Source organism: Micropterus salmoides, unplaced genomic scaffold (assembly GCF_014851395.1).
Source record: "Micropterus salmoides isolate LMB-PRFRI ecotype aquatic unplaced genomic scaffold, ASM1485139v1 Ms_hic_scaffold_124, whole genome shotgun sequence".
In the NCBI taxonomy this organism is placed as follows: Eukaryota; Metazoa; Chordata; class Actinopteri; order Centrarchiformes; family Centrarchidae; genus Micropterus; species Micropterus salmoides.
In genome coordinates, this window is record NW_024040308.1 from 3,811 (window position 1) to 11,929 (window position 8,119).

General features: G+C 39.3%; 1 pseudogene; it reads left to right on the forward strand.

Annotated features, from left to right (window-relative positions):
- The first annotated feature begins 445 nt into the window (after positions 1–445).
- LOC119900103 lies at positions 446–7,945 on the forward strand (annotated as a pseudogene).
- The last annotated feature ends 174 nt before the right edge of the window (positions 7,946–8,119 follow it).

Sequence of the window (8,119 nt, forward strand, 5' to 3'; positions counted from 1 at the left end):
TTTTAATCATCAATAGAAAAAGGCTATTATTTCACTGACCTCTTCATCAGGGGGTCCTCAGCTACATTAGTTCAAGGGCACGAATTTTTCTAAGCAGACAATGTGGAGGCCGGACTTTAAAAAATAATTGTAGGCCTAATTGCCACATTACTGTTAAATATTTTCAACTTTCGCAAAATTGATATTTTTATTGACTGATTTCAGTGTGAACCGACTCCTAAAAACATGGTAGGCCTAAATCCTTAATGATAAATTTACATAAGCCTACTTATGCTCCAGACCGCAGACAAGGAGTTCACTGAGGAGTGATGGATCTGTAACTCTGATTGGCATGATATAGGCTATTAATCAACCGGTTTGACGCTATTATGCTGCTGCGCCGTTATTTACGCATGAGACACCTGTAGTTACTGGTGATAACAACTATCAACTTGCCTTTTAATACCACAAGGCACAGAAGTCTGGGGCAGATAAACAAACTATAGTCAGGCAGTCGCTTCTCTTTTCCATAATTAGCCTATGTGAGCAGTCATGATCTGACTTTATGCTGCACACAACATGAGTCTGCGAAAAGCGAAAGTAAAAGTAGCTGGTTGCCTGGCTGAGAAGGGGGAGGTGTGCACCTGTGGCTTTTTCCGACTTGTTAACTGGGACGCGGTCAGCTCGGGTGTGACGACATTCCCACCTCCGACTTCCGAGGTAAATTTAATGCAGAACTAGGCACGCAAACCGGATGTCTTCTCGATACCAACTTTGTTTAGAACATTCCCTTCATTCACCGGACAGATTCATTCACCGGTCGCGATATCGCATAGCCTACTGATAAATAAACAAGACAACAAATGGAGACAATACAGAAAGTACTCGGCTTGGAGTGGATGGACGGCACGAGTCTTTTAATATTTCTGTGTGTTTTTCTGTTGTTGACTGATGTTTTGAAGAACAGAGTGCCGACCAACTTTCCTCCTGGACCCTGGGCTCTTCCTTTGATTGGTGACCTTCATCGCATCCAACCCTCCAGACTTCACCTGCAGTTCACAGAGGTAAGGACAGACATGCAGTATAAGAACTATTATTGGGTGAGTAAAATAAAATGCCTCTTGGAGAAAAAAAAAAAGTACCCTCTGTACATGACTCACTTCTTGACACTGAACATTTACTTGGTTGTAGTCAAAATATATGTTGCCTAAAATCTGTTTGATCATTGTTTTTACTCCTTTCCACCAGACCTTCTTTTTTGAATGATTAAATAAGTAGGCTAAATCTGGATATAGAAGAAAAATCCAAAAGCAGAAAGCTGCACATTCCCTTGGGAATGTAGGAAATCATTAACTCAAATTGAAGGATTGTTGTAAAAAGCAAATTCATGGCCTAATTCATCCAGGATTAAATTTGACTTGACAGATGACATGTGCCATTTCTTATAGACCAAACAATTAATTGATTAATGGAGAAAATAATCTGCAGATTCATTGATAATGAAAATAATTGTTAGTTGAAGCCTTTACTGTTTATTTAGACATTATGTAGAGGGTCCAACCACACTTACTAGTTGACTGATATGTCAAGGATTATTTCATCTTGATTGTTATTGTGGAGACTTTTTATGTCATAAAAAATATAGGTAGTGAACCTGAAATTAAATGGGGTCTGATACTTTGACACTCTTTTGTGTGTCACAGCTAGATGTAACAGTAAATTCTGTGGATGATACAGATACTTCATAGCATACATTTTGATAAATACTGTATGTAAGGGCACCAGGCACAGGGGAGAAAGAGAAAGAGGATAACCTTACCCAGGTTGTATGCTAGCTTGGTGTGCCTTCTGTACAATAAACAAAGTTGGCAGGGTAGTGATGCCATATACTCCATGCTTTTCCGGCTTTATTGCTGAAACATGTGTTACCTCTGACATAAATACATTGGAAAATGAAGATGGGGTGTTTGGATTAAGTGAATGCTCGGAGGAGAGGAAAGAGAGCCGGGATAGGAGCCATGTTGGCCCAGTTTGGGCTTAATGGACTGCTCCTAAAGGTCTGGACAAAGGGGGACTCATGTTGACCAAGCAACAGAGACCTGCCCCATCAACATCCTGGATCAAGCACTCGGCAGGTGGTGCATGTACTGAGCTTACAGCGCAAGACTCCAGCAAAATGAGAGGAGGTGGACTCAAACGCTTGGTGCTCAAATGCAGTCAAGATGGACTCTGTTTCCCAAATGTCAGATTGTTTATTGTGAAGATGAAACCCCATTATCATCTGGTTGCTGCTGTTTACATTCACCCCAGATGCAAATTTAAAAAATGATATATGTATATAAATTACTGTATATATTGTTTTCTTTTATATGTTACCATATTTTAATATACACTTTATTAAAAGGTGTGTGCGTAGCATGAAAGGACTACAAGTTTAATTTCATTATACAACCTTGTGCTGTATAATTAAAAATAAACATCCTTGTACCTTTAGCATCAAATGTTCCAGTTTTTTATCTCACTGCCTGTTGACAACAGCCACACATTTTCCCTCAAACGTAGCCATCTATGATCCTTAATAACTGCATATTGAGTAACTCCTGCATTGGCTTCAACATTCAGGCATGTGGTTGCAGCTTGATTTCCGTCCACAGGATTAATACTGTCCAAAACTATTGTCCAAAAGGCTGCTCTACTCTGCATCTGGTCAGAGGTATCGGAGGGGCCATTGTTATGTGTGAGGCGGCAGACACTTTTTTCCATGTAGTGGTGAAACGGGACATCACGTCACCACAAAGGAGTTTATGAAACAAGAAGTAACACATTTACACTAGTATCTACAGAGCCAATTTATGTCAATAATGTAAAAGGAAGCAGGATAAAACATGAAACACCACCCACATCAGCCAGGTGCATGTTTGTGCTGTCACCCTCTGAAGCTAGACTGATTTTGTTTTGACATTCTCAGAAACTAGGTCAACTCTGAACACCTGTCTGATCTCTGTGTTCAGTTTGCAGAGAAATATGGAAACGTTTTCAGCCTTCGGCTGTTCGGTGGACGGATTGTGGTGATTAATGGCTACAAGCTTGTAAGAGAGGCCCTGGTCCACAAAGGAGAGGACTACATAGATCGCCCCATCATACCAATGGCAGAAGCATTAAATGGGAACAGAGGTCTGTGTTGTATTTTATTTAAAAGTTGCTAGTTAGGATTTAGGTAGTAGCATCAGACTGACACCATATTAGGTTAGCTAGTTGTTAGTTTTACTCATTTCCAGTTACCTTCGATGTAATGCTGTTTGTGTTTCCAAAAGGTCTGGTGATATCAAATGGCAATCCATGGAAGCAGCAGAGGAGATTCGCTCTTCAGACACTCAGAAACTTTGGTGTGGGCAAGAAGAGCCTGGAGCCATCCATCCAGCAGGAGTGCCAATATCTCACTGAAGCTTTTGCCCTTCAGCAAGGCAACAAACAAATCTTATTTTTCAACAAGCAACAACTAATCAACTAATCCATAACTAGTTACAGGGCAGTATGCTTTTTCACCATGACACAGTCTTTTTTTATGTTAAGTACATGTTCCCTTTCCCTTCAACTTCGCTCCAACTTTGCTCCACACAGAGGCATGCAGCAACACTGTGGAGCACTGAACCATGCACTTTAGACGTTAGTTTGTTTCAGTTTGGCAGTGGCTGACACTGTAAATGTATCTGATAAGCCAGCCTGTTAATCATCCATAATTATAATCAATATGTCACAGTACTCTTCTTCTGCCTGTGGCTCATCACACAGTTCATGTTTTGACTTTGCGTTCTTTATTTTTTTACAAAGTTTCTGTGTGTTTTCTCTACATTTCCTCTTTCTTTTTCAGGCAAGCCTTTTGATGCCCAATCACTGATTACCAGTGCTGTGTCCAACATCATCTGCTGCCTGGTGTTTGGTGATCGCTTTGAATACACTGACAAGCAGTACCAGGGTATTCTTCTAAGTTCAATGAAATAGTGTACTTACAGGGAAGTTTGTGGACACAGGTGAGCCTCCTGCAGCGCATATGAATCTTTTTCTTAATCAGAATTTATCCATGCAGACCACAAAAGTCAGTGATGGGTTTTATAAACTATTTTGTAAAAGGGTTCAAGAACAACACAATTAAAATGGAATTGAATGAAACTGTAATAATGATAATAACTGATAAAAATGTGCAGCAGTACTCAGATAGTAAAGTAAAAGTATGAATACAACTATTTAAAAATACTCTATTACAAGTAAAAGTCCTGAATTAAACCTCTATTTAAATCTTAAGTGCGGGACTTTTACATATAAATAAACGTCCATTACATTCAAGCCCAAACGATTTCACACAATGCTTATTAAGACTGATGCTACCAGGTAAATCTCTCTGTATTCGCAGTATACAGGAGTTTTTAAATCTGGTGTCTGTGACGCCATTCCCGTGCTGGTGAAGTCAGTATGGCAGAGCCTATATGTCAGAAACATGTGGGACAGTGTTGTGTTGTTATCAAGGCTACACACAAAAAACTGAGGTCAAAACACACTAGAGTGCACACACATTGGAACACATTTGGCTGACTCAAGGGATCGAGACAAGTTAGCACAGGTACAAACTATGCACACATAACAGGGGAGACATCGAGGCACAGGTGGAGCACATTAGAGCGGGGACAGGTAATCACGTAGGGCAGGAGGGTAGACAAAGACCTGGAAAGAGACAAGATGATAAATTTCAGGAAGTGGTTGCAGACATAAAACTGAACACATAACCTAACTGCAGAAGCTGGGCATGACAGTAGCTGCTCTCACTGAAGTACAAAAGTTTTATAAGCAAAATGTACCAAGGATCAATTTAAGTAAAAAGTACTCATGCAAATATGGAATATGGATGCCATTTCTGTCGATATTAAATAAATAACATAAATACATAGGCTTATGAAATAAATCCTGTTGATAAATCATTATTTAAAAAGATCACAGATCCTTCAATCATGTTATGAGTGTTTTCAATGCATAGTTTTTCCACCAGAGGTCACTCTGCAACTCCCCTGTGTTGCACAGGTGTTTGAAAAGCCACAAATCCACCACAAAACACAGCAATCAGCTGACATAATCAGCTGTACTATTGTTTAAAGTACTATTTATTTATTTTTAAACTGCATTATGTCATGTTATCTTGGTGAGGTCTCATAACTAAATCAATTTTAGGGATAATCTGATGTTATGTGTTTCTGAAATGAAGGGAATAAAACGAATATTGTCTCATTTATTGGAGTATTAGATTTTAAAATTCTCAAATATCAAAATCCCATATTGGTCGGGCTCTAAACCTCCATCACAGTATACGAAATTTTATATTGCAATATTGATTTATTGTGATTTACATCTGTTTTTTTGACCAATCCAGCAAACAAATTAGTTTTGCCACATTTGCCGCGGCCTCCACCTGAGGTTGTGAACTACATCAAGATTCTCTAATGGTCTGTTAACTGTCTTCATGCTCTGTAGGTTTATAACACATATCCCTGGCTGATGAAGTGGGTGCCCGGACCTCACCAGAGGATATTCACTCTGACACAAAACTTAGATGACTTTGTAGAGATCAAGATTAAAGAACACAGAGAAAGCCTTGACCCGTCCTCACCGAGAGACTACATCGACTGCTTCCTCACAGAGATGGGAGAGGCGAGTGTTTGCATTGTGTTTGCTTTCTTTGTTGTTGTTTGTTTGCTCTCTAATGAAATATGTCAGCTGATACTAGAAACTGCATTTTGTGTTTGATTGATAGAAGGAGGACACAGATTCTGGTTTTGATTTAAAAAATCTGGCTGTTTGCACTCTGGACCTGTTTGCTGCTGGAACTGAAACTACTACCACAACTTTACACTGGGGACTGCTATTCATGATGTACTACCCTGACATACAAGGTGTGTGTGTGTGTGTGTGAGTAATATCTGTGCTGCCTCATGCCGTTTGTTTTATAAGCATCTTGCCATGACCTTAAAGGATCAGGGGTCCCTCACAGGTCAGTCCTGTGTTGGGAGAGTGTGTGGGATGTATTGCATTTTCCCCTCAGTGATCTACATAGTACACAGACTCATATTGTTTCCTGTTCTCACTGTGTGCAGAGAGAGTCCAGGCTGAGATAGAATCTGTCGTTGGTTCATCCCGACTGCCCTCTGTGACTGACAGAGAAAGCATGCCCTATACTGATGCAGTCATCCATGAAATCCAGAGAATGGGCAACATCGTCCCCCTCAATGTGGTCCGCATGGCAAACAAGGACACCGTGCTTGACAAGTACACAATCCCAAAGGTACATGATGCACATGTGAGAAAGAATTGCTTTCTGTGAGCATTTTACTTATTGTTTGGATTTTCTGGCAGCATAGCTTTTGAATGCAGTGCTTCTTTGCTGCTAACTCAACAATCATGGTCAAAAATCAACAATGGTTTTCAACCCAGTCGTTTCAGCTACGTGAAGATATCTTTAATATAAAGACCAACTTTTATATTCTCTAAAAACCAAATCTGCAAGCAAATTTTATACTACACTGATATAAACTGAATAACCAATAACTGTCTGTAAGGTTAGAAGTTTGTTTGAAAATAATCAGAAAAAAATGGACAATAGATTATTTTATATTAACATGTAGGTTAAAACCACTGTTGCACTTTGGTGCAGACATTTTACACCTGACAATTTCACAAAACAATCAACAACCATTTAGTAGCTGTTCTTGAGCTTTTGGTCATTTCACATGATCTTAATCAGCCCAGTTGATGTGCAATGATTTCCTTTTTATTTATTTTTTTGGTGCATTTTTATATTTGAGATTCAGTGATATGATTGTTGTATTATTTTTATATAATATTTTCAGTTATTATGATTCGTTCCTTAGCTGCTGTTTCCAAGGTTGAGAATTAACCTTGTAATTTGTTTATTTTATCCCAGAAGTACAAAAAAACAGTTTGAATTACAGTTTTCATTAATTGCATTTCCTCAGGGCACCGCTATCTTGACCACGCTGAACTCAGTTCTACATGATGAGTCGATGTGGGAAACTCCACACACCTTCAACCCTCAACATTTTCTGGACCAGGACGGCAAATTTAGGAAGAGAGAGGCCTTCCTTCCTTTTTCAGCAGGTTAGTCAGTAGTTACAAGCCTCTGAAACTCAGTAATTTGTAGTTTAAACCAGTTGTTTTCCTGTCTAACTGATTACCATAGTAGGGAGGGGATCAGGCTCCATGTCGTACTGTATTCTGTGGTTGTTTCACACTCTGAGCTGCAGCGATATTATATGATCAAAGTGAATCTCTTAAAAATTGTGTGAATATAACTCATCGGTTGCTCTTTGTGTTCTCAGGTAAGCGTGTGTGTCTTGGGGAGCAGCTGGCCAGGATGGAGTTATTCCTCTTCTTTACCTCCCTCCTTCAGAGGTTTTCTTTCTCGGCATGCGCTGGAGAGCAGCCCAGTCTGGAGTTCAAGTTGGGAGCCACTCGCTGTCCCAAACCTTACCGCGTCTGTGCCGTACCACGATAAACCACCAACTGAACCGCAGCGTTCCACTACATTTGTCTTGTGAAGCATCAAGAATCTCTGCTATTTTGTTCTTTTACTATATTGTTACTAAAACATCATTTCAACAACTGAAAATATTTTTTATCTTCTCAATCAATAGATCTTTTCAATAAACCTTTTTATTGTATTAATCTATTCAATATGCAATAAATATGCTTTCCAGTTTTGTTTTTAAATAACTGGAAACAATATTCCCACATTTCTTGTCACTGCACATTGGAGTTGTCGAATTTACTAAAACCTGATGTGTGTGTAACTAAATGATACAGAGATTTAGTTCATGCTTCTCATGCTTCTCATTCATGTGTTCATGTTCAGTCTGAGGTTTGCTAGGTGAGAAAAGCACTAAAATGAGAGAATACCATTCAATCAGTCTCAGTGTGTCTTGAGCATGTATGATACCTGCTGTTATTAGGAATTTAGTTTGCGTAAACTCAGTCATGTCACTTTAGGTCCTACTTTCACAAGGTGGCTATGTTTTCAGGGCCGTCTGTCGGCAGGATTATGGAATAGTAATAAAATGAACTGAATTTGCGGAGAATG